At 44.9% G+C, this 27,947-nt stretch overlaps 1 long non-coding RNA gene and 1 pseudogene across 2 annotated transcripts; both read right to left on the reverse strand.

Annotated features, from left to right (window-relative positions):
* Window positions 1–1,553: 1,553 nt before the first annotated feature.
* LOC115541755 (zinc finger protein 62-like) lies at window positions 1,554–27,511 on the reverse strand (annotated as a pseudogene). The gene is made up of 9 exons (XR_003976421.1): window positions 27,495–27,511; window positions 25,642–27,224; window positions 14,500–15,732; window positions 5,987–6,038; window positions 5,437–5,720; window positions 5,139–5,202; window positions 4,031–4,143; window positions 3,700–3,766; window positions 1,554–3,433 (listed from the first exon to the last, which is right to left on the reverse strand). The product of XR_003976421.1 is annotated as a zinc finger protein 62-like (transcript).
* LOC115542408 (uncharacterized) lies at window positions 20,330–22,483 on the reverse strand. The gene is made up of 3 exons (XR_003976514.1): window positions 22,137–22,483; window positions 21,173–21,300; window positions 20,330–20,548 (listed from the first exon to the last, which is right to left on the reverse strand). It is a non-coding gene; the product is annotated as an uncharacterized LOC115542408 (long non-coding RNA).
* Window positions 27,512–27,947: the final 436 nt, after the last annotated feature.

Here is a 27,947-nt window from a genome sequence, read left to right on the forward strand (position 1 = left end):
AGTGTGAAGTTTCCACAGTCTGTGTTGGTTGGGGGAGCCATGTTATCTGCTGGTGTTGGTCCACTGTGCTTTATTAAGACAAGTCAACGCAGCCGTCTACCAGGACATTTTAGAGCACTTCATGCTTTCTTCAGCGGACCATCTTTATGGGGATGCTGACTTCATTTTCCAGCAGGACTTGGCACCTGCCAACACTGCCAAAACTACAAAAACCTGGTTCAATGACCATGGGATTACCGTCCTTGATTGGCCAGCCAACTCGCCTGACCTGAACCCCAGAGAATCTATGGGGCATTGCCAAGAGAAAGATGAAAGACATGAGACCGAACAATGCCAAAGAGCTGAAGGCCGCTATTGAAGCATCCTGGTCATCCATAACACCTCAGCAGTGCCACAGGATGATAGCATCCATGCCACGCCGCATTAAGGCAGTAATTCATGGGGCCCAAACCAAGTACTGAGTACCTATGCATGATTATACTTTTCCTAGGGCCAACATTTCTTTATTTAAAATCCTTTTTTTATTGAGTTCATGCAATGAATGTAATGTAATGTTCTAATTTTTGAGATTTTGGGTTTTCATAAGCTGTAAACCATAATCTTCAAAATTATAACAAATAAAGGATTGGAATATCTCTCTTTGCATGTAATGAGTCTACATAATGTGTAAGTTTGGCCTTTGAATTACAGAAATAAATGAACTTTTGCACGATATTCTAATTTTCTGAGTATGACCTGTGTTTCCTTATTCACTGTCAAACCCCTGCCTATTAGCACATATATCCTTATTCAATGTCTAACCCTAACCCAGACCTGTTAGCACATATATCCTTATTCACTGTCCAACCCCTACCTGTTACGACATATCCATTTTCACTGTCTAACCCCTACCTGCTGCTTAATCACATGTATCTGTATTAACTGTCTAGCCCCTACTTCTCCTTGAATCACATGCATCTGTATTAACTGTCTAACCCCTACCTACTCCTTCAATCACATGTATCTGTATTCACTGTCTAACCCCTACCTACTCCTTCAATCACATGTATCTGTATTGACTGTCTTACCCCTACCTACTCCAATCACATGTATCTGTGTACTGTAAGTAGTTTTAGGGTGAACGGGTCTGAAGGGTATCAACCACCATAGAAACGATAGAAAACTTTAAATTCAAAAGATTTCTGGTGAGATCTGAAAGAACTTTATAATAACAAATTAAACGACATATACAATCGCTGAACGACTATTCTGAAAAAAAAAAATACACATTTCGATACAAATGTAAAACAATATTTTTTTAATGACGAATCTATATCAAAATATTTATTTGTCCCTATGAAAATTTCAGCCATTTTTGTTTTGTGTTGACGTGGACCCAGGCCTATAGAAGATAATACGCCGATAAAAATATTCTCATTGTCGTTATATTTTGTGTCCGATTTGTTAAGAAAGGATCCATGTAATCAGCATAATGTACAAGATATTATCCCTTGATGCAATGTGTCAAATGTTTGATTCCAAATGTAAAAAAAAAAAAGTTCTCATTCACACCATTCATTGGAATCATGTAGACTTGAAGTTTAAATGATACATTTATTAGGTTTTCGTTTAACTTTCGTTAGACAAACAAGGAGTGAAGGGTGACCAATGCTAGGAATCTTCTGACTGTCCCATTAGAATAATGCTGCATTCTAGAGAGGACCGGAATGAACTGACTCAAGCATCACTGAGATCTAGACATTTAACCAGTGACCTTTTTAAGTGGACGATCTTCAACCACGATTGCAGATTGTGATAGTATCCAAGATATGAACTAGAAAATAATGGCAGTAGAAATACAGCAATTAGAAAGTCAAAACAAGAGGTAGATGGCATTAAGGACATGCCAAAAGGTAAGTGAAACAAACAATCATGTATAATGTGGGGTTTAATTGCAGTCTAACGATTAAAGTGAACTTTGCAGGCTTTTTCTAATAACAAAAGGTAAAGGTAATGACATAGTTGTGGAAATATCAAGCGTAGCTTCAATATACAATTGTATACAAATGATATGAACCCCGTTTATATAATTAGTCAATTTAAAGTAATTTCTCCTTGGCCCTAGAGATACCTCCCGTCCCCTATAATTGAAAGGTTTTAAGATAGTTTGCATTTTCAATTGAACAAATGCTTGGTAACTTTGCTGCCTGTTTCTTCCCATGATTAAGCTCTAAAGATAAATCAAATGTTTTGCAGTCAGAAGGGTCCTATAACTAAGTTATTCTTCATCTCACAGACATCATTTCTCAAAAATAAAAACATGGCGAATCAAAAGTTGGAAAGCGTTTAATCACGATGAAAAAAAAGCAGAACGTAGATACAGGTGTCAAAGAATCCCTTTAAAGGGGTAGTTCGGAATTTTGGACAAAGGGCCTGATTCTCATAATGGTGGAAATAAAACTAACCTTGCGTTAGAAATTAAACTTCTCGCCGGTGTGAGTCTTCATGTGCACATTTAGGTTGCAAGGCCGAGCAAAGCGCTTTGTGCAATGGTCACAGCTGTAAGGTTTCTCCCCGGTGTGAGTCTTCATGTGGCTCTTCAGGTGTTCACTTTGACTGAAGCACTTCGTGCATTGGTCACACCTGTGGGGTTTCTCACCGGTGTGAGTCCTCATGTGGATCTTGAGGGTGGAGCTGTGACTGTAGCACTTTGCGCATTGGTCACACCTGTAGGGCTTCTCCCCGGAGTGAGTCCTCATGTGGATGCTCAGCTTGCCTTTCTGACTGTAGCGCTTGATGCATAAGTCGCACCCGTAGGGCCTCTCGCCGGTGTGAGTCCTCATGTGGTTCTTCAGATCGTATTGCTGACTGAAGCTCTTCGTGCATTGGACACAGCTGTAGGGCTTCTCGCGGGTGTGAGTCCTCATGTGGTTCTTCAGTTCGTAATGCTGACAGAAGCTCTTCGTGCATTGGTCACAGCTGTAGGGCTTCTCGCCGGTGTGAGTCCTCATGTGGTTCTTCAGTTTGAATAGGTAAGTGAAGCTCTTTGTGCATTGGTCACACCCGTACCGCTTCTCGTCTGGTCGGGTCCTCATGTCGACGATCATATTGGCATCGTTGGGAACAACCTTTCCACACAAGACACCGGGCCGGCCCTTGCGGCCGCCCTGATGCCCAGTCAGCTCCTCAAGGCGGACGAGCCGCACGCTGCAGTTCAGGCTCTTGGCCACGCTGTGGTCTTTGGACAGCGAGCTCAAGGCCTCCAGTTCTGACGCGGCAAAGAGGGTGTTATGGACGTCCACCGCCAGTGGGCCCTCCCCTTGTCCGTAAACGCTCAGGATGCGCAGCTCCCCGCTGTGACTTGACATGTGGGAGGAGCCAGGGGCGTCCACACGCAGACTCTCTGAGGTGGCGCCGCGCTGCGTGCTGCAGTCTCTAATGTCATTGCCGTCTTCTTCAGAGAGGAAAACAGAAAGAGAGAAAGTAATGTTTTTAATTAATCATTTCACAAAAGGTATACAGTATGTACTTAGTACACACTTGTGTATTGGAAGAATTATATTTTGAAATTCTTTCTAACTTCTATTTGTTGATTATGCATTTTCCTTGTCGCCCTTTGGATGGTCAAGGGTTAAAGGCTCCTGCTGAGAAGGCAGATTCGAGTACATGCTCAGTTTATCAAGATTGTTTTCTTGCATAGATGCAATGTGTATTACTAACCTACGGCGGGCATGCCTCCACCAATATCCTCTTCAACCTTGATTGAAATGGTGTCCGGGGTCTGCTGCTTTCCACATAAGGAAACACACAAGACATATTCTTTCATTTTCACAGAATAGATGTCAATCCCCACTACCGACAGATTAGGCGTTTTTACACTGCCCAGCTGGTTCGGTCGCGGCTTGGAACGTCCTGCAATTTCAATGTCTTACCTGTGTATTTTTATTCAAGACCCTTGCATGCAAGAACGAGTTCACATCTGAGCGTAGGCTAAAACACGATTAACTATTTACAAGTGCAAAAATCCCAACATAATCTTTATTCTGCTAACCACCAGTTCCTCGCTACGACTGGACATGTGGGAGGAGCCAGGGGCGTCCACACCCAGAATCTTTGAGGTGGCGTTGCGCCGATTGCTACGGTCTCCAAAGGCATCCCAGTCTTCTGCAGAGGGAGAAAAAAAAAAAGGAAAAAGTTCTTGTTTTGATACATTATTTGCATAAAGGGAGGCATTGTGGATTTGTAGACATGAAAGAAACTCTTTAAGGCCCCGTCCACACGAAGCCGATTTCATGGCGAAACCACAAAAGGTCTTGTACGGTTCGGCCTTCCGTCCAGACGAAGCCGGCGAATCCGCTGACCGAAACCGCAGACTTTTGAAACCACCCTCGGAGGTGGTTTCAAATCTATCCGGTTTCGTTTTGGATTCATGTGGACGCCTGAAACCGACTGAAACCGTAAACCATGACGTCATCGCCCCACCCCTCGACCCTCTAGCCAATGACTGTTAAGCCCGCGGAGTCTCAGTACTCACAACAGCAAGGATTTCTGTAGCAGAAGCAGCGCCCCTTATGGGCCTGGAATGTGTACTACAGCATTTCTACAGATCTACCCGGTTTCGCTTGACTCCGTCTTTACGGAGATACTGCGAAACCGGATAGATCAAAACCGTAACCGTTTCGCCTGGTGTGGACGGGGCCCTAAACGTATGCAACATTGACAGAGGGTTTAAAATGTGAACTGCTGACAAAGATTCACAGTTTTGGGGAAGGACGTCTCCTCCAGCACCCTCCTCCCTAGACTCAAAGCTCAAGTGGTTGGCCAGGTTAAGGACACTCAACGAACACCAGCGCAAAGTGATCTGAGCACAACAACGTGTCCTTCCCTCGAAGCTGATCAGCCAACATTCATACATTATGAATTCAGTGATGTTTGAGAATGATAAACCAGCTCATGTGGCATCTGTCTTGGAACCCTTCTGGGCTCTTGAATGATTCCATCTTTGAAATGCAACTCCCAAGTTTGACTCGTGTTTTAGCAGGGCGCTTGTCATGATGCTTTTCAAAAGGAGGACAAGACTTTATAGCGCAGGCAGAATCGAGTACATTCTCAGTTGATCCAGGTCGTTTGCTTGCATGGATGCAATGTGTATTACCAACCTGCGGCGGGCAAGCCTCCACCAGTATCCTCTTCAACCTTGATTGAAATGGTGTCTGGGGTCTGCTGCTTTCCACATAAAGAAGGAAACACACACAAGACATCTTCTTTAATTTTCACAGAATAGTTGTCAACCCCCACTAACGACACATTAAGCATTTTTACACTGCCAAGCTGGTTCGGTCACGGCTTGGCAGTGTAAAAACGTTTACTGAATCATAAAGGTGTGCGCTTTCTATGGGTCGGTTTAAGAGTTGTAACAGAGGAAGCCTCTCTTTTGAATGTTGAATGATTTCCAACCTGCACACTCAGCTCCTCGCGGCAGACCAGCCGCTCGCCGCGCTCCAGGCTCTTGGCCTCGCTGTGGTCCGCAGACAGCGAGTTCAGGGACTCCACTTCTGACGCGGTGAAGAGGGTGTCATGGCCGTCCACCGCCAGTGGGCCCTCCCCTTTACCGTAGACGCTCAGGATCTTCAGCGCCCCGATGTGACTGGACATTTGGGAGGAGCCAGGGGCGTCCACACGCAGACTCTCCGAGGTGGCGCCGCGCTGCGTGCTGCAGTCTCTAATGTTAATGCCGTCTTCTTCAGAGAGAAAAAGAGAGAAAGAGAGAAAGTAATGTTTTAATTAATCATTTCACAAAGGTATACAGTATGTACTTAGTACACACTTGTGTATTGGAAGAATTATATTTGGACATTCTTTCTAACTTCTATTTGTTGATTATGCATTTCCCTTGTCGCCCTTTGGATGGTCAAGGGTTAAAGGCTCCTGCTGAGAAGGCAGATTCGAGTACATGCTCAGTTTATCAACGTTGTTTTCTTGCATAGATGCAATGTGTATTACTAACCTACGGCGGGCAAGCCTCCACCAATATCCTCTTCAACCTTGATTGAAATGGTGTCTGGGGTCTGCTGCTTTCCACATAAAGAAGGAAACACACACAAGACATATTCTTTCATTTTCACAGAATAGTTGTCAACCCCCACTAACGACACATTAAGCATTTTTACACTGCCAAGCTGGTTCGGTCACGGCTTGGCAGTGTAAAAACGTTTACTGAATCATAAAGGTGTGCGCTTTCTATGGGTCGGTTTAAGAGTTGTAACAGAGGAAGCCTCTCTTTTGAATGTTGAATGATTTCCAACCTGCACACTCAGCTCCTCGTGGCGGACCAGCCGCTCGCCGCGCGCCAGTCTCTTGGCCACGCTGTGGTCCGCAGACAGCGAGTTCAGGGCCTCCACTTCGGACGCGGTGAAGAGGGTGTCATGGCCGTCCACCGCCAGTGGGCCCTCCCCTTTACCGTAGACGCTCAGAATCTTCAGCTCCCCGCTGTGACTGGACATGTGGGAGGAGCCAGGGCCGTCCACACCCAGACTCTCCGAGGTGGAGCCGCGCTGCGTGCTACGGTCTCCAAAGGCATCGCAGTCTTTTGCAGAGGGAGGAAAAAGAAACCAAGTAAGTGTTTGCATAAAAGGAGGAAGTGTGTATTTGTACACATGAAATAAACTATTTAAATGTATGTTTATTAGGGCTGTAACGATATGCATATCGAAACCGGAATCCCGACACTCAAAGCCACGAACCTGTCTCGCGGTGTGAGAAGGCAGAAGAGCGATACGCCCTTTCTAACTCTCCGGTCAAATTGTCAGATGGAAATTTGCTAATAACCAGTCTAAATAATAGTCTGCTGACACCGCCCCCTCTTATCGATGCCGTAAGTCTGCGACGAGATGCCCTCTCTGTGACGACAGCTCACCGTGGCTACGGAGGATTGCATTTCTCCACAGCCTGGGAAGTCCTCATATGCGATAAACCACATTTATCCAGAGTGGGACAAATGCGAAAAAATAGCCTGTGTGATCCCTGTCTCTAGTGTTTTGTGTGCTTTGAACGGCAGTTGGTCTGCTTATAGGTCGGAATGAAGCGGCCACCGATTATTGACAGGATGGGTACTTTATTCTACCGGACACGATTGTTTCTTCACTTGACACACACACACACACACGCGCGCGCGCGCGCTACCGCTTTCTCTCCTCGCTCGTCCACTCACTCGCTGACGTCACTCACACACACATAGGCAGACTGCCATTCACACACACACACGCCACTCGTAACACTATGCCTCGTTATTGCTAACCAGACGTTCATGTTTTTTCCCCATCTATTTGAAAGTTAGGCTATTAAACATGTTGCATTCTATACGGCCTGATTATGTCATTAATTAAGCTACATAACCTAATAAGAATCCATGATAGGATCTTTGACGAAACCACAAAACTAGTTGAGGGTTTTTGCCTACCTGCAAGCATCCTCCAACTGCAATCTTTGGTGATTTGTTTATTAATTTAGCGATACATTAATAGTGTTCTTTCTGTTCAAATCTGATCAGTATTTGAATTAGTTTTTTTTATTAAATGTTACATTAAGTTTATTGTTACACAAGTGTTGTTTAAATAAAATGCTTTTAAATGTAAAAAAAAAATTGTGGGATGCATCGAACCGTGGGTCAAAAATCTTGATACATACCGAATCGGGAGTTGGTTTATTGTTACAGCCCTATTGTTTATGCAACATTGAGACAAAGGGTTTAAAATGTGTACTGCAGACAAAGATTCTGAGTTTTGGAGAGGGATGTCTCCTCCAGCACCCTCCCCCCTAGACCCAAATCTCAAACGGGGGCCAGGTGGAGGACATTGAACGAAAGACAGCGCAAAATGATCTGAGCACATGACGTGCGAGAGAACTATTCTATTTTGACGATAACAATGCTGCGTTCCAATATTCATACTTACTAGCCTTAGCACGAGTACGTAGGGAGTTCCAATTCAGATCGGGCGATAATAAGTACTGAAAGGACCCGGATGGTGTACTCAAAACGGTCAAATCGAGAAGTGTGGATCGATTTACACATTTTCTACTCAACAACGGCAGCAATCTTAGCTACGTAGCGGAAAAGGGCGGAGCCAGGCTAAACCAAAGTCTGCGCATTTCCCACATAGCCTGCATTAATGGAGTCATTTTGTACAGTTTATAGATTTTCATAGTTGCTAGGCGTAAAGAGTTCATCGTTCAAAGCGGGATGTTGATTGCGGGGGAGGAGCCGCGGCCGCAGTCGTGATCGCAATATCCGGTTAGTGCACCACGGAGCATTCGATTTGGAACAACACTGACATCTGAAAATTAGCGCACTTAGTGAGTGCGGATAGTGTACTACGTTTAAGGGTACTCATGGCAGTATGGTTATTGGACTTATCCATCTTTGAAATACAACCCCCAAGTTTGACTCGTGTTTAACAGGGCGCTGGTCATGATGCTTTTCCAAAGAGGACCAGGCTTTTCAGCGCAGTTAGAATAGAGTACATTCTCAGTTGATCCAGGTTGTTTGCTTGCATGTATGCAATGTGTATTACTAACCTACAGCAGGCATGCCTCCACCAATATCCTCTTCAACCTTGATTGAAATGGTGTCTGGGGTCTGCTGCTTTCCACATAAAGAAGGAAACACACACAAAAGACATTCTTTCATTTGCAAAGAATAGTTATTAATCCCCACTTACAAGCTACGACTCATTGATTCATAAAGGTGTGTGCTTTATAAGGGTGTGTGCTGGAGTTGTAACAGAGGAAGCCTCCCTTTTGGAAAGTGAATAAGAAGATCATCTCCAACCTGCACACTCAGCTCCTCGCGGCAGACCAGCCGCTCGCCGCGCTCCAGGCTCTTGGCCACGCTGTGGTCCGCAGACAGCGAGTTCAGGGCCTCCACTTCGGACGCGGTGAAGAGGGTGTCATGGCCGTCCACCACCAGTGGGCCCTCCCCTTTTCCGTAGACGCCCAGGATCCGCAGCTCCCCGCTGTGACTGGACATGTGGGAGGAGCCAGGGGCGTCCACACGAGACTCTCTGAGGTGCCGCCGCGCTGCGGGCTACGGTCTCCAAATTCTTCGCAGACACAGAGGGTTTAAAATGTGTACTGCAGGCAAAGATTCAGAGTTTTGGAGAGAGATGTCTCCTCCAACACCCTCCCCCCTAGACTCAAAGCTCAAGCGGGGGCCAGTTGGAGGACACTGAACGAACACCAGCGCAAAATGATCTGAGCAGCACAACACGACAAGCGAGACAAGCGCAATTATTCAATTTTGACAATAATAAGCGATAACGGTAAGCTGATCAGCTAACATTTATACATTTTGAATTCATTGATGGTTGAGAATAATAAACAGCTCAGGTGGCATCTGTCCTGAAAACCTTGACTGATTCCATCTTTGAAACACAACTCCCAAGTTTGACTCAAGTTTAGCAGGGCGCTGGTCATGATGCTTTTCCAAAGAGCTCGTTTGCGCAGTTAGAGTCTAGCAACAGCCTAGAATCTATGCTGCCTAGAATCTACTACATCAAGTAAATGTACTCGAAGTGGAAAGTACATACCTTCACTTGTAAAGTGGGGCAGCAAAGTCTTTAAGGATAGCCGTGTGGCTACAGTATTTGTTTCCAGGTAGTCTGTATGGCAGGCAACATCCCTTGAGAGAAGCAGCTGAATGTAAAAATATGAGTGGGCCCTGGAATGGCAGTCAAACCCGCACCTCACTACATGTGAACTCAGACTAGATCGATGCATAACATTATGCTGCGTTCCGGGGACACATTTTAGACCGTAAGTTACGAGCTGTAACGGAGGTCATTATTATTATTAACCTTTATTTACCCAGGAGAACAAATTAAAGACAAAATTCTTATTTTCAAGGGCAGCCTGAAAAGAGCTAGAAGCTCTTTAAGGAGTAGAGGGAGAGGAGTGCTCAAAGTGAAAATAAGGTTATGGTAGAGTAATGCCGCGTTTCCACTGCAGGGTGCGGAACGGATCGGATAGGTGCGGATCGGGTCGCGTTTCCACCGCCAAAAGTGGGCGTGACCCGGACTTTGCCGTACCCGTTCTGGCCTCGTTCTCGGGACTCCTCCGTTGGGGTACCGAAAACGAGACGCCTGAAAGGGTCCCGGGAAATTCTAGCTACACCCCCCCTCCGTTGATTGGTCGACAGAATCGTCACTTCCGGGCGACGCGGGGATAAAAAAACAATCAAACAGCCTCGAGTAATTATTCTTTACAATTAACATGTTGCGTAAAACGCTTGCTTGGGCGAACAAGGAGGTGGAGACGTCCGTCTGCATTCTTGGGGAGGAAGACGTTGTTTACGATATTTTACATACCACCCCCTCCCTACCGCACCTTTGCGATCCGATCCGTTCCGCACCCTGCAGCGGAAACGCGGCATAAGAGGGTTGTGAAAACGTTATAACTGCTGCGGTCACGTAGCTGGAAAAAGACAGTTGTATTCGTTTGTAGTATGGTGAGCAGACATTGTTAAAGATTCGGGACATTCCCTTGGTGTCCAAGCAGTAGAGATCAGTGTCTGTACCCCCTTTGCTGAACTTTGCCCATTCATGTGTGATCCCCCTGGTTTGCAGAGGTACACGCTCAGTCAGAACGTTTATCCAAATAACAAAGAAGTGTCCAACACTCGCATTACAGTGTGTGTATTCACACACATACCTGATGCCATCTACCTTTACATTAGAGACAGTAACTGCGCTGGTAGCTGTATAGCTAATGCTAGGGTAACAAGGTAACCATATACAGTAAAGCAACACAATGATACAGCGGTAGTTGACTTACTTGTCCGAGGTTTGTAGCTGAGCCGAGGAGTGTTGGAACTTATCTGGACTCCATTTCCAGACGTTTAGCAAGTCCAGCTTTGTATTGGACCAAGTTGAGGAAGTCGGCGAAATGTTTGGCGCGTTTCCAGATAAAATAGACTCGGATGAAGGAACTAAACATAGACTTTTGTGATCATTTGTACATCCCAACACTGAGCAACTTCCATGCTTGCAAACTATAATGTTACTCCAGGAAAGAACTACCGGTATGGGTGTGTTGAGCAGCTCACGCGGTCGTAGCTCCTTTTCTCATGGGCGGTCGGGAAAAATAGAGTAGCGAAGTCACGCCCCTTCCGGTAGAGCTCATGGGACCTATGAGATCGAAAGATATGTATGGGTGTCAATGGATAGAAAATAATTATTTTCTGGTCCCAGTCTTTATATGCCCTGGATTACACATAAGTTGTTTGTGGATTTAAATGATAATTTTTCATGCAAAGAAAACTAAAAATGTTCATGAAGAAGTTTGATCATTTTAGGTTTTATGTGAGGCCGCTTTGTGAACTATAGCTCCTTCCCCAGTCCCTGCTCTGCTTATTGAAATGGGAGAAATGCCCTTATGGTTAAGGCGCATTAAGTTAGGGTTGCAGTAATGGGTACAACTAAGTGGGACACATCAAACTTTTCCAGCAAGGTGCCTGTTACAAGAGTCTGACAGAGCCAATAAGTATAAAACATTTTTTGTAAATATAAATCAGTGGGCTGTGCGGCTGGGTTTGGAACAGGTTAGTGTAGCGGAACATACAAGCTGGCTACCCATGCCATATTGGGTGCTGCCCGAGCTGAGTAAACTGTGTAGATTGAGGCTGGGTCACTGTGGGCTAAATATTTTTTTTATTTATTGTAGGAAAACATGTTTCTGGTTTATGTGAATGTGGGAGTTCTGAGACAGTAAAACAGGTTTTTCTGGAGTGTAGAAAATATAGGACAGAAAGACATGCACTATTTGGTAGACTGTTGGTCTTGGGACTTGGAGGTCAGGCTTTTTCAGTTAGTTCCCTGTTTGGGCACTGATAATCATAAACTGATCTCTAGGGCAGTTCTGCAGTTCCTGCATAGAACAGGACTATTATGTAAAAATGTAGTCAGTCATCGGACCTGTCGAGGGCAGTAATACGCTGGACAGCGTCCAACATGCCGGAAACTGAAGAATAACTACAGCTCTTCGCTGCTCTCGACGCATATATCACCACACCCGCACTTGGAACTCGGCAGAGATGGCACATAACTAAAACTCTCCACATGCCCAGACTTATAGTGGTTTTCACCTCTTTCTATGCTTTTATCCTCGCCTTGAAAAAAAGTGGTGAAGTGGAGCAGAGAGATCGCCATGTCTGTGCCGAGTTCCAAGTGCGGGTGTGGTGACGTATATCATATGCGTCGAGAGCAGGGAAGAGCTGTAGTTCACAAAGCGGCCTCACATAAAACCTAAAATTATCAAACTTCTTCCCGAAAATATTTTTAGTTTTCTTTGACAGCAGCGATTGCAATATTGTATATATAAATAAAAAAAACACATACCCAAGTACTTTTCTGACCATTGTTGCATATTTGTAAACGTCGGTTTTACATTTGGAGTGGTATGGTAAGCTACTTAGATATCCTATGTTTTTAAATTTGAGGGAAAGCTTCACGTTCGTGTTAGCATGGGTAGCACTAGACTAGAATGACTTTAGTGTCTTAACCTTACTACATCTAGTGTGTGTGTGTGTGTGTGTGTGTGTGTGTGTGTGTGTGTGTGTGTGTGTGTGTGTGTGTGTGTGTGTGTGTGTGTTGTATCCAACTTGAAAAACAAGAACAAAGTGAAGGAACAGGGATGAATATTGTATATATAAGTGCTAACAAGAGAGCAACACGATGAGGAAAGGAGACAATTAAAAAAGCAACACAAGTAAAATGGACCACTGGTTATAAAACCCTGCAGCAAATGCAGATTCCACTGCCTAACATCTGCACTCTGCAAAGGAATAGGCACCACGTAAAGCTGGACCCAGTGTTTGAGATTCTTGAGCAGGGAGGGACGCGGGAAGTGGTGGTGCTGCTTAGGGTGCTGCAGCACCCCCCCCCCCCCTTGCGGCCCCTGACTGTAACTGCAAATGAGAGCGTTTTCTGAACAAATCTATCCTTTTTTTTTTGGGATATTTATTATATTATCATTTCATTTTATTTAGAACATTTTCTGTGTAGGCTGACGTAGCCTATGACGCACAACGCAGAACTGTCCATAACTGAATATGGTACTATGCTGATTTTACATAAGCATGTTGGTAGTCTGTTGTAGTGAACATTCTAAAATTGGTGTCAAATGTTGCTGCCAAATTAATAGATGCGTTGAATGTTATGTTTTGATTCTGGGATCCCGCACGTAAACTGGTTGGCAAAAAAAAGAGCAAAGACGGACGGTTCACTTGACAGAGAAACCGTCACTTTCCTCATATCAGACAACTCGTAACTCTGGATGAAAATGAAGGCTTTTTTTTGTCACTTTCCTTTGTAAACCTTTAGAAATAAACTCCTGAATCCTTGTTATAACGCTGTGTATAATCCCGGATCGCAACAGCTTGTCGGCATGTTGTTAGTGTTTGAAATTCAGCACAGTATCAGCCGAGTTTACTCTAATTTCCACATTGTTTACTTGCTAACGTTTGTGAATAACAGTGACTAGTTGGCAGAACTCTTTTTACACACCAGTAGTGTTTATCAGAAGCGGAGCCCTGAATGTGACGTCACCCGTCATCTCGTTGGCGGTGGACGGCCATAACGCCCTCTTTGCCGCGTCAGAACTTGAGGCCTTGAGCTCGCTGTCCAAAGATCACAGCGTGGCCAAGAGCCTGAACTGCAGCGTGCATACTGGAGAAGGAGTTGGACTGGTAACCGGAGGGTGGCCAGTTCGAATCCCGAACCTCCACGGATGAGGTGCCCTTGAGCAAGGCACCTGAAACCCCCATCTGTGCCCCGGGCGCTGCACCGCGGCACCCCACTGCTCCGGCACTACCGGAGCAGTGTTTTTACACTCAATCATTTCACATTTGATCAGCAAGACAATTATTTATGTCCATTGCCATCTTTTCACTTATTAACACAGACGGCTATTTTTTGCCAGCACGCTACCCTAGCCATATTACGGGCAACCGTGTTCCCCTTGGCTGTGATTTGGACTTTGAATTCCTCGTAGGAATTCATAATAATACACCACGCACGCTCGATTCACTTTGCATAAGGGGGAGTCAAATGACGTGATAAACACACCTTTTATGGGAACGCGCATTGAACCTAAAGCGGAAAACCTGGTTCGACTAATTTAATCTAAAGTGAGGGTCATGGAACCATTTAACTCTGACTGCGAGTTGCGCCGCTGTCGAACCAGGTTTTCCCAAGAAAGCCTGGGAAAGTTCAGCGAGGTTCGTGGTATACTCCCCTCACAGGTTTCCTTTGTATTTACCAACGATGTGAACGTTTCCTAATGTTTTGCTGTTAGAAGACTCAGAGAAATAAGTTCTTTATCACACAGACATAAATTACTAAAATAAAAACAAAGCAAAACAAAGCGAATCAAAAGCTGGAAAGTGTTTAATCCTGATGAAAAGAAAAACGAAAAAGCAGTAATTTCGACAAATACCGGACAGAGGTCTCAATCAAAGCGCCCCGTTACCCTGTGTGAAAGCACCCCATTGCCCGTGTGCTTGAGCATGTGCACACTCAAATAGCTTCGGTCGCTGTAGCTGGCGTTGCAATGCACTAACAGGCAGGGCTTCTAACCGGAGTGAGTCCTCAGGTGGATCTTCAGGCCGCCTATCTGACTGAAGCGCATCGTGCATTGGTCACACTTGTAGGGCTTCTCCCCAGAGTGAGTCCTCATGTGGATCTTCAGGGTGCCTTTCTGACTGAAGCGCATCTTGCATTGGTCACACTTGTAGGGCTTCTCGCCGGAGTGAGTCCTCATGTGGACCTTCAGGGGGCCTTTCAGAATGAAGCCCTTCGTGCATTGGTCACACTTGTAGGGCTTCTCCCCAGAGTGAGTCCTCATGTGGTGCTTCAGGGGGCCTTTCAGACTGAAGCACTTCTTGCATTGGTCACACTTGTAGGGCTTCTCCCCAGAGTGAGTCATCATGTGGCGCTTCAGGATGTCTTTCAGACTGAAGCACTTCGTGCATTGGTCACACCTGTATGGCTTCTCACCGGAGTGAGTCCTCAAGTGGCCCCTCAAGTGGCTTTTCAGACTGAAGCCCTTCGTGCATTGGTCACACTTGTAGGGCTTCACCCCGGAGTGAGTCCTCATGTGGACCTTCAGGTTGCTTGTCTTACTGAAGTGCTTCGTGCATTGGTCACATCTGTAGGGCTTCTCCCCAGAGTGAGTCATCATGTGGTGCTTCAGGGTGCCTTTCTGACTGAAGCACTTCATGCATTGGTCACACTTGTAGGGCTTCTCACCGGAGTGGGTCCTCAGGTGGATCTTCAAGTGTCTTTTCAGACTGAAGCCCTTCGTGCATTGGTCACACTTGTAGGGATTTTCCCCGGAGTGAGTTCTCACGTGGACAATCATATTGGCATTGTTGGGAATAACCTTTCCACACAAGACACCGGGCCGGCCCTTGCGGCCGCCCTGATGCCCAGTCAGCTCCTCAAGGCGGACCAGCCGCACGCTGCAGTTCAGGCTCGTGGCCACGCTGTGGTCTTTGGACAGCGAGCTCAAGGCCTCAAGTTCTGACGCGGCAAAGAGGGCGTTATGGCCGTCCACCGCCAGTGGACCCTCCCCTTGTCCGTAAACGCTCAGGATGCGCAGCTCCCCGCTGTGACTTGACATGTGGGAGGAGCCAGGGGTGTCCACACGCAGACTCTCCGAGGTGGCGCCGCGCTGCGTGCTGCAGTCTCTGATGTCATTGCCGTCTTCTTCAGAGAGGAAAACAGAGAAAGAGAAAGTAATGTTTTTAATTAATAATTTTCACAAAGGTATTCAGTATGTACTTTGTACACACTTGTGTATTGGAAGAATTATATATTTTGACATTCCTTCTAACTTCTATTTGTTGATTATGCATTTTCCTTGACGCCCTTAGGATGGTCAAGGGTCAAAGGCTCCTGCTGAGAAGGCAGAATCTAGTACATTCTCAGTTGATTTGTTTTCTTGCATAGATGCAATGTGTATTACTAACCTACGGCGGGCATGCCTCCCCCAATATCCTCTTCAACCTTGATTGAAATGGTGTCTGGGGTCTGCTGCTTTCCACATAAAGAAGGAAACAAACACAAGACATATTCTTTCATTTTCACAGAATAGTTGTCAATCCCCACTACCGGCAGATTAGGCATTTTTACACTGCCAAGCTGGTTCGGTCGCGGCTTGGCACGCCCTGCAATTTCAATGTCTTCCCCGTGTATTTTTTTTTTTAATTCAAGACCCTCGCATGCAAGAATGAGTTCACATCCGAGTGTAGGCTAAAACACGATTAACTATTTACACGTGCAAAAAGGCCAACATATTCTTTATTTTGCTAACCACCAGTTCCTTGCTACGACTGGACATGCGGGAGGAGCCAGGGGCGTCCACACCCAGTATCTCTGAGGTGGCGCCGAGCTGAGTGCTACGGTCTCCAAAGGCATCACAGTCTTCTGCAAAGGGAGAAAAAAAAGGCAAAATTAATTGTTTTGATGCATTATTTGCATAAAAAGAGGCATTGTGTATTTGTACACATGAAAGAAACTCTTTAAATGTATGTAACATTGACAGAGGGTTTAAAATGTGTACTGCTGACAAAGATTCACAGTTTTGGAGAGGGACATCTCCTCCAGCACCCTCCTCCCTAGACTCAAAGCTCAAGTGGTTGGCCAGGTTAAGGACACTCAACGAACACCAGCGCAAAATGACCTGATCACAACATGAGATGCGGGTCGAATCAATTACATTCTCAGTTGATCCAGGTCGTTTGTTTGCATAGATGCAATGTGTATAACTAACCCACGGCGGGCAAGCCTCCACCAATATCCTCTTCAACCTTGATTGAAATGGCGTCTGGGGTCTGCTGCTTTCCACATAAAGAAGGAAACACACACAAGACATATTCTTTCATTTTCACAGAATAGTTGTCAATCCCCACTAATGACACATTATGCCTTTTTACACTGCCAAGCTGGTTCGGTCGCGGCTTGGCACGCCTTGCAATTTCAATGTCTTGCCCGTGTTAAACCGAGGGGGTAAAATCCCCCTTCCCCCTTGAAGACTTTTATGTTTGCTTTAGCTTTCTGCTAAATCTTAAATACATTGCACTTTCTAAAAAGCTTTTTTAACTTTGCCTTTATTTTCTATTTTAATACTAAAATGCCTTTTGTAACTTTGTTACGTTTTATTTTACTTATCAGTTATTTTATTTTATTGCATGACAATGTTTACATGTGAATCACTGAGTCTGCCTTGTGTATGAAAAGTACTATATAAATAAAGTTGCCTTGCCTTCGTCTCTGAGCTGACTTTCTTGGTTCACCGAGAAGGCGGGGCTACATACCGAGTGTAGGACTCTTTACAATGAATAGCAAATAAATATTAACATATTTTTTGATTCAAGACCCTCGCATGAAAGAATGAGTTCAAATCTGAGTGTAGGATAAAACGCGATTAACTATTTACAAGTGCAAAAATGCCGAAATCTTTATTTTTTTGTAAACCACTTTGCTGACGAAGCATTGTAGGGAAAGTTTAGCCGGTACTTTCTCTTAAATCGACCATCTTTCGTCTTCTTTAAATGCGACTGCATCACCTTCTCTCCCATGATGGTCAGCAGCTTGCGGATTTCACCTTCTCTCCAGTTACAACTATTCATGTTGATATCGCTGCATCGTCTCTGTTGTAGAGACAATGCAGCAACACCTCTACCCAAGCCTCGCCCCTAGAGCCGCAAAGCTGTCTTATCGCATTTACATCAAAATGAAACCCCCAATATGTGTAGGGTCAGAGAGGGTTAATAGGGGTGCGAAATAAAGCCCATAAATTACCTTGGTCAGCGTAAACGAACGGATTACACAAGGGAAAAGTTGGGCAAAGACGGGCATATTTGGCGGTGTAAAAACGTTTGCTGAATCATAAAGGTGTGGGCTTTCAATGGGTTTGTTTTAGAGTTGTAACAGAGGAAGCCTCTCTTTTGGAGGGTGAATGAGAAGACGATTTCCAACCTGCACACTCAGCTCCTCGCGGCAGACCAGCCGCTCGCCGCGCTCCAGGCTCTTGGCCACGCTGTGGTCCGCAGACAGTGAGTTCAGGCCCTCCACTTCTGACGCGGTGAAGAGGGTGTCGTGGCCGTCCTCCGCCAGTGGGCCCTCCCCTTTTCCGTAGACGCTCAGAATCTTCAGTTCCTCGCTGTGACTGGACATGTGGGAGGAGCCCGGTGCGTCCACAACAAGAATCTCTGAGGTGGCTTTGCGCTCAGTGCTACGGTCTCCAACGGCATCGCAGTCTTCTGCAGAGGGAGAAAAAAAGGAAAAATCAATTGTTTTGTTTAGAGCTGTCAAGCGATTAAAATATTTAATCGTGATTAATCGCATTGATGTCATAGTTAACTCTAATTAATCGCGATTAATCGCAAATTATTTTTCTATGCTAAATATCCCTCGATTTTTTTGTCCCATAATTCTTCTCATTTTAATTCTCTTATCAACATGGTGAAGTGCATCGGCTTGCCTTGTGCAAATTATTTTTTATTGATAACAACATTGGCATATACACTGATCAAAACAGGACGATACAAAAAAAGAGCCTATAGTGCAATTAAACGACTGCTTTGAAAAAATGTAATTTGAACATAGCAGTCAGGCTACTGCTTCTTTGTTTTGAGCCAAAGAAAAAAAAAAAAAAAAAAAGTTTTTTTTTTTTTAATAATTGCGTTAATCGCGCGATAATTTTTTTTAACGCCGTTAAATTTGGTTTGCGTTAACGCCGTTAATAACGCGTTTAACTTACAGCTCTAGTTTTGATACATTATTTGCATAAAGGGAGGCATTGTGTATTTGTACACGTGTAAGAAACTCTTAAATGTATGCAACATTGACACAGAGGGTTTAAAATGTGTACTTCTGACAAAGATTCACAGTTTTGGAGAGGGACATCTCCTCCTGCACACTCCTCCATAGACTCAAAGCTCAAGTGGTTGGCCAGGTTAAGGACACTCAACGAACACCAGCGCAAAGTGATCTGATCACAAAATGACATGCGAGACAAGCGCAATAATTATATTTTGACACTAAAAAGCAACAAGGTGTCCTTCCCCCTAAGCTGATCAGCTAACATTCATGCATTATGAATTCATTGATGTTTGAGAATGATAAACCAGCTCATGCTGCATCCGTCTTGAAACCCTTCTGGGCTCTTGACTGATTCCATCTTTGAAAAGCAACTCCCAAGTTTGACTCGTGTTTTAGCAGGGCGCTTGTCATGATGCTTTTCAAAAGAGGACAAGGCTTTTTAGCGCAGGTAGAATCGAGTACATTCTCAGTTGATCCAGGTCGTTTGCTTGCATGGATGCAATGTGTATTACCAACCTGCGGCGGGCAAGCCTCCACCAATATCCTCTTCAACCTTGATTGAAATGGTGTCTGGGGTCTGCTGCTTTCCACATAAAGAAGGAAACACACACAAGACATATTCTTTAATTTTCACAGAATAGCTGTCAATCCCCACTAACGACACATTAAGCATTTTTACACTGCCAAGCTGGTTCGGTCGCGGCTTGGCCTGCCCTGCAATTTCAATGTCTTGTCTGTGTAAAACCAAGGGGGTAAAATCCCCCTTCGTCTCAGAGCTGGCTTACTTGGTTCACAGGAGAAGGCGGGCCTTCACACGGAGAGTACGACCCTTTACAATGAATTGCAAAAAAAATAAATATTTTTTTGGATTAAAGACCCCCGCATGCAAGAATGAGTTCACATCTGAGTGTAGGCTAAAACGCGATTAGCTATTTACAAGTGCAAAAATGCCGAAATATTCTTTACTTTGCTAACCACTTTGTTGACGAAGCATTGTAAGGAAAGTTTGTCTGGAACTTTCTCTTAGATCGACAATCTTTCGTCTTTTTTAAATGCGACTGCATCACCTGCTCTCCCATAATGGCCAGCAGCTCGTGAATTTCACCGTCTCTCCAGCTACAACTATTCATGTTGATATCGCTGCATCGTCTCTGTTGTAGAGACAATGCAGCAACACCTCTACCCAAGCCTCGCCCCTAGAGCCGCAAAGCTGTCTTATCACATTTACATCAAAATCAAACCTCCAATATGTGTAGGGTCAGAGAGGGTTAATAGGGGTGCAAAATAAAGCCCGTAAATTACCTCGGTCAGTGTAAACGCGCGGATCACACAGGGGAAAAGTTGGGCATAAGACGGGCATACTTGGCAGTGTAAAAGCGTTTACTGAATCATAAAGGTGTGGGCTTTCTATGTTTTTTTTTTAGAGTTGTAACAGAGGAAGCCTCTCTTTTGGATGTTGAATAATTTCCAACCTGCACACTCAGCTCCTCGCGGCAGACCAGCCGCTCGCCGCGCTCCAGGCTCTTGGCCACGCTGTGGTCTGCAGACAGCGAGTTCAGGGCCTCCACTTCAGACGCGGTGAAGAGGGTGTCATGGCCGTCCGTCACTAAAGGGCCCTCCCGGGGCGTCCTCACCCAGAATCTCTGAGGTGGCGTTGCGATGAGTGCTACGGTCTCTAAAGGCATCGCAGCCTTTTGCAGAGGGAGAAAAAAGGAAAAATCTATTGTTTTGATACATTATTTGCATAAAGGGAGGCATTGTGTATTTGTACACATGAGAGAAACTCTTTAAATGTATGTAACATTGACACAGAGGGTATAAAATGTGTACTGCTGACAAAGATTCAGTTTTGGAGAGGGACGTCTCCTTCAGCACCCTCCTCCCTAGACTCAAAGCTCAAGTGGTTGGCCAGGTTAAGGACACTCAACGAACACCAGCGCAAAGTGATCTGATCACAACATGACATGCGAGACAAGCGCAATAATTCTATTTCAACACTAAAAAGCAACAACGTGTCCTTCCCTCTAAGCTGATCAGCTAACATTCTTGCATTATGAATTCATTGATGATTGAGAATGATAAACCAGCTCATGTGGCATCTGTCTTGAAACCCTTCTGGACTCTTGACTGATTCCATCTTTGAAATGCAACTCCCAAGTTTGACTCGTGTTTTAGCAGGGCGCTGGTCCTGATGCTTTTCCAAGAGGACCAGGCTTTTTAGCGCAGTTAGAATCTAGCATCAGCCTAGAATCTATGCTGCCTAAATCTACTACATCAAAGAAAAAAAATACTCAATGAGGAAAGTACACACTCACTTTTAAAATGGGGCTGCAAAGACTTTAAGGATAGCTGTGTGCCTACAAATATACGTTTCCAGATGTTCTTTCTGGCAGGCGACATCCCTTGAAAGAAGCTGCTGAATGTAAGCACTTGATGAGCTGGCCTGCGTAGAGACAACAAAGTAAAATCAGTACTCAATTTTTTATATTGCATATAGTCCAGGTGCAAGTTGTAAGAAAATATAAGCATGTTTAGTTTATTACATTAGCCTAATACTTAAAATGAGTTCTATGAAATGATATTACATCCTTGATTTGTTTACGTATTTTATAGTTCATCTCATCAACTCAATACCATGAAATCAAGCTCTGCAGAAATTTGCTAATAACCCTTTGATTTGAATCAGGTGTGAAGGGGAAAACATGCCTATAATAGTGCGTTCCAGGTACACTTTTTTGCCCGTAAATAACCAGCTTAAACTGGGAGTACAAGAGGGTAGAAGGGTAGAAAACACGGGTTGCCTGGAACGCATCATAGGTATTTAGGTTGAGTTTAACAGGTCATAAATGATCTCATCAGTAAAACGCTAGAACTACTGCGGTCCAGTGGCCGGAAAAATACAGTTGTATTCGTTTGTTGTATGGTGAGCAGACATTGTTAAACATTGCATTCCGTTGGTATCCAAGCAGCAGAGATCAGTGCCTGTAGCCCCTTTGTTGAATTGTGCCCATTCTCGTGTGATGCCCCTGGCTTGCTGAGGTGCACACTCGAGTTACAGTGTGTGTATTATAGGAATGAATGGGCGGCCATGTTTTAGTCCGCTGTCCTTGCTTTAATAGGTCCGTGGTATTTACACGCATAACTGATGCTATCTACCGTAACATTAGCGACAGTAACTTGGCTGTTAGCTGTAGCGCTAATGCTAAAGCAACATTATAAGGCTAACAAGGTAACCATATACAGTAAAGCAACACAATGATATAGCGTTAGTTAACTTACTTTTTCGAGGTTTGTAGCTGAGCCGAGGAGAGTTATTATTGATCCAGACTTGATTTTCAGACGTTGAGCAAGTCCAGCTTTGTATTCGCCCAAGTTGAGGAAGCAGTCGTCAGTGAAATGTTTGGCGCAGACTGGCGCATTTCCAGAGACAATACAATTAACCCACTGGTTCTTCAGCGGCTCGGATTAATGAACAAAATATAGACTTTTGTGTTCATTTGTACATCCAAACACTAAGCAACGGCGATGCTTCGCTCGTTAGCAAACCACGGTGTCTCTCAAGGAAAGAACTATGAGTACACGTTCGTAACTCATTTTCTCATGGGCGGTCGGGACAAATAATCTGGGCGGGCAAAATTAAGAGAAAGGGGAGGTAACCTTTCCCCGTATATATTTTTTTTTTCATTGAACATGGTTAAAAACAATTCAAACAAAATAACGAGTTTTAAAATGCAAGAAAATAATCCTTAACAATAAATACTAAATTTCAAATGATACCGTTTTTTTTAAATTATGATGATGATGTTCAGCTCGTATGTTAAAAGAAATCAAAGCTTTGGGACCAAACAATAACACAATATTTGAACAGATTAACCGAAACCATCAAACAAGAGAAACAGAAATTCACTGTTACAGCTCATAACAATTCATTATTTTTTTCTGAAGATTTTTTTTGTTTTGATATTGTGGTACATTTTATGCCTTTTGCATTGGTTCAAAGTTTCCCTCTGGTTTAGGAACTTTCCACACACACACACACACACACACACACACACACACACACACACACACACACACACACACACACACACACACACACACACACACACACACACACACACACACACACACACACACACACACACCAAAATAATTAGTAAACAGAAAAAGAAGAGACCCGACACAAACCCCACCCCTGTACAACCACACGACAAAAGGAACGATTAATCATGGTAGGTTTGTTATCCTACCAAGTGTATTAAAGAAACACTTGACACTACACTGTGTCTTGTGTTTCAACTCGTTGTAGTAATTTGGAGCTGATTGGACAATTCAGCCAATGAATCAAATAGGCTACCTCCCTCAGCAGCTTTCGTGCATTGCGCAACATAGCTACATGCAGAGAGAAGTGACAGATAGTTAACTAGCAGAGAGCCGTAAAAGCACTTTCTACCCATTTCAGTGGAGGTATTGGAATCCTCATGCAATGTTATACTTAAAAGGAACAAGTAAATTACATATTAATTTCGGCATTCTTTCGGCATGTAGCATTAAAAAATGATCATGATATGCCTCAATATCAGAATAACAACCATGGGTCAAATAGCAATGGCTAGTGGAATGAAAGTGAAAGCAGTTCACCGGCTACCCGGATGGGTCAAAACCAGAGAAAGAATTTCCCCCTAAAAAGGGATGAATAAAGGACTTATTTTATCTGTCTTTGTAAACAATGGATGTTACGCAGCATTTATTATGACGTCATTATATAGACTCTCTCTCAGCAGCCCCCCCTCGGACTGACTTCCCGTGTCCCTGTTCTTGAGTATTTAGAAAAAGAAAAAATCCTCTCCACATATATCAGGCTGATGTTTGTGGAACCATAAACAAGTGGGAACAAGACTAAGAACAACGAAGCAAACATACAGTAAGTGAACAAGAACATCAAAGTAGGGCCAGGGGGTATCAATAAATAAATTAGTCATGTGTGGAACAAGAACAACAAATGTGTAAACAGGTGTGCCTGTATATCTAACTTGTAAAACAAGAACAAAGTGAAGGAACAGGGAGGAATATTATAAGTTATTAGTAAAAAAAGAAAATACTCCACATACATCAGGCTGAGGTTAAGGATAGTAAAGTGCATCAGGTCGAAAGGAAGGACAACAATCGCAGCAGTCGTCGCTGCCGCCGCCACCACCAACAGCCGTCGCCAGCACAAGCCGCCACCACTAGCAGCAGAAGGCGACACCACCATCCTTCGCCACCACTAGCCAGCTCAAGCAGCAGTCGCCTCAAGCAGCAGTCGCCTCAAGCAGCAGCGACCTGCAGCAGCAGTGTTATCCAGCACCAGCCAGCTCAAGCCACCAGCAGCAGCAGCAGCAGCAGCAGCAGCAGCAGCAGCAGCAGCAGCAGCAGCCACTGCCATCAGCATCCTCCATCAGCAGCATTCACCTTCAGCAGCATCCACCATCAGCCGCATACACATAACCGCTATGTCTGTGACACAATTAGGCCTAGGCATTTTTTATTCTACAAATTCATATTATAGCGGTGAGAATTGTTCAGAAAAATCACCTCCATAGTCGCCCTGGAGTCACAGGCCGACAGTCTCCTGCAAGAATAAGGGAAACCTATTATAGGACATTCTGTCCAAAAATTAAACATTTAGAATAGGTGACACTTTGCTTTGATAGTTATATACCTCTGATTGGAGATTGATTGTCGGCGGCTTCTCCAAAATAATGTTTGTACCTTCAACTAAAAATGACACAATTCATTTACACTCAATCATTTCACATTTGATTAGCAAGACAATTATTTATGTCCATTGCCAATACATGAATACTCATTACAAACGCCTTGGATGTCGAGGCAGTGGGGTCAGAGGACACCCCCCCTTCCACTCCTATCATCATCGGCCGACCTTCGGTATTGGCGAAAGCCAGCTCCTCCGAAGTGGTGAAGGGCGGTGGAGCGGTCCTCCTCCAAGTTGTATTAAATTTGGTTTTCTTTGTGACTAAAGGTTGGAGCCTAGGCCATTGCAAATCATAGGCTAGATTCACCTGAAATTATTCAAATGGATGCTTACAACTTACCACATTGAATATTATTTTAATATTTATTTTTGACTTGGCACCATGTTCGTAGGAGCGTGCTGGCACCACATCTATGGGGGTAAAAAGCATGATGATACAAGATATTTTTTAGACAATATGCAGAATCTTTTCACTTACGAATTAACACGGACGGCTATTTATTGCCAGCACGCTACCCTAGCCATATTATGGGCAACCGTGTTCCCCTTGGCTGTGATTTGGACTTTGAATTCATAATAATACACCACGCACGCTCGATTCACTTTGCATAAGGGGGAGTCAAATGACGTGATAAACACACCTTTTATGGGAACGCGCATTGAACCTAAAGCGGAAAACCTGGTTCGACTAATTGAATCTAAAGTGAGTGTCGTGGAACCATTTAACTCTGACTGCGAGTTGCGCTTCTGTCGAACCAGGTTTCCCCAAGAAAGCCTGGGAAAGTTCAGCGAGGTTCGTGGTATACTCCCCTCACAGGTTTCCTTTGTATTTACCAACGATGTGAACGTTTCCTAATGTTTTGCTGTTAGAAGACTCAGAGAAATAAGTTCTTCATCACACAGACATAAATTACTAAAATGAAAACAAAGCAAAACAAAGCGAATCAAAAGCTGGAAAGTGTTTAATCCTGATGAAAAGAAAAACTAAAAAGCAGTAATTTCGACAAATACCGGACAGAGGTCTCAATCAAAGCGCCCCGTTACCCTGTGTGAAAGCACCCCATTGCCCGTGTGCTTGAGCATGTGCACACTCAAATTGCTTGGGTCGCTGTAGCTGGCGTTGCAATGCACTAACAGGCAGGGCTTCTAACCGGAGTGAGTCCTCAGGTGGATCTTCAGGCCGCCTATCTGACTGAAGCTCATCGTGCATTGGTCACACCTGTAGGGCTTCTCGCCGGAGTGAGTCCTCAAGTGGTTATTCAGCTGGCCTTTCTGACTGAAGCACTTCATGCATTGGTCACAGTTGTAGGGCTTCTCACCGGAGTGGGTCCTCAGGTGGATCTTCAGGCCGCCTATCTGACTGAAGCTCATCGTGCATTGGTCACACCTGTAGGGCTTCTCGCCGGAGTGAGTCCTCAAGTGGTTATTCAGCTGGCCTTTCTGACTGAAGCACTTCATGCATTGGTCACACTTGTAGGGCTTCTCACCGGAGTGGGTCCTCAGGTGGATCTTCAGGTAGACTTTCTGACTGAAAGACTTTGTGCATTGGTCACACTTGTAGGGCTTCTCACCGGAGTGAGTCCTCATGTGGATCTTCAGGGAGCTTGTCCGACTGAAGCGCATCGTGCATTGGTCACACCTGTAGGGCTTCGCCCCGGAGTGAGTCCTCATGTGGATCTTCAAGGTGCGGCCTTCACTGAAGCACTTCGGGCATTGGTCACACCTGTAGGGCTTATCGTGAGTTCTCATGTGGATCTTCAGGTAGCTTGTCAGACTGAACCGCTTCGTGCATTGGTCACACTTGTAGGGCTTCTCCCCAGAGTGAGTCCTCATGTGGATCTTCAGGTGGCTTGTCTGACTGAAGCTCTTCGTGCATTGGTCACACTTGTAGGGCTTCACCCCGGAGTGAGTCCTCATGTGGATATTCAGGTCGCATTTCAGACTGAAGCCCTTCGTGCATTGGTCACACCTGTAGGGCTTCTCCCCAGAGTGAGTCCTCAGGTGGATCTTCAGGTGGCTTGTGCTTCGGTAGCACTTCATGCATTGGTCACACTTGTATGGCTTCTCCCCGGAGTGAGTCCTCAGGTGGATCTTCAGGTTGCATTTCCGCTGGAAGCGCTTCGTGCATTGGTCACACCTGTAGGGCTTCTCCCCATAGTGAGTCATTATGTGGCGCTTCAGGTGGCTTGTCCTTCGGTAGCTCTTCGTGCATTGGTCACACTTGTATTGCTTCTCACCGGAGTGAGTTCTCATGTGGACAATCATATTGGCATTGTTGGGAATAACCTTTCCACACAAGACACCGGGCCGGCCCTTGCGGCCGCCCTGATGCCCAGTCAGCTCCTCAAGGCGGACGAGCTGCACGCTGCAGTTCAGGCTCTTGGCCACGCTGTGGTCTTTGGACAGCGAGCTCAAGTCCTCAAGTTCTGACGCGGCAAAGAGGGCGTTATGGCCGTCCACCGCCAGTGGACCCTCCCCTTGTCCGTAAACACTCAGGATGCGAAGCTCCCCGCTGTGACTTGACATGTGGGAGGAGCCAGGGGCATCCACACGCAGACTCTCCGAAGTGGCGCCGCGCTGCGTGCTGCAGTCTCTGATGTCATTGCCGTCTTCTTCAGAGAGGAAAACAGAGAAAGAGAGAAAGTAATGTTTTTAATTAATCATTTTCACAAAGGTAGTCAGTATGTACTTTGTACACACTTGTGTATTGGAAGAATTATATATTTTGACATTCCTTCTAACTTCTATTTGTTGATTATGCATTTTCCTTGACGCCCTTTGGATGGTCAAGGGTCAAAGGCTCCTGCTGAGAAGGCAGAATCGAGTACATTCTCAGTTGATCAAGGTTGTTTTCTTGCATAGATGCAATGTGTATTACTAACCTACGGCGGGCATGCCTCCCCCAATATCCTCTTCAACCTTGATTGAAATGGTGTCTGGGGTCTGCTGCTTTCCACATAAAGAAGGAAACACACACAAGACATTCTTTCATTTTCACAGAATAGTTGTCAATCCCCACTACCGACAGATTAGGCATTTTTACACTGCCAAGCTGGTTCGGTCGCGGCTTGGCACGCCCTGCAATTTCAATGTCTTCCCCGTGTATTTTTTTTTTTATGATTTAAGACCCTCGCATGCAAGAATGAGTTCACATCCGAGTGTAGGCTAAAACACGATTAACTATTTACAAGTGCAAAAATGCCAACATATTCTTTATTCTGCTAACCACCAGTTCCTTGCTACGACTGGACATGTGGGAGGAACCAGGGGCGTCCACACCCAGAATCTCTGAGGTGGCGCCGAGCTGAGTGCTACAGTCTCCAAAGGCATCACAG

The sequence above is a fragment of the Gadus morhua genome, chromosome 4, assembly GCF_902167405.1.
Source record: "Gadus morhua chromosome 4, gadMor3.0, whole genome shotgun sequence".
Lineage (NCBI taxonomy): Eukaryota > Metazoa > Chordata > Actinopteri > Gadiformes > Gadidae > Gadus > Gadus morhua.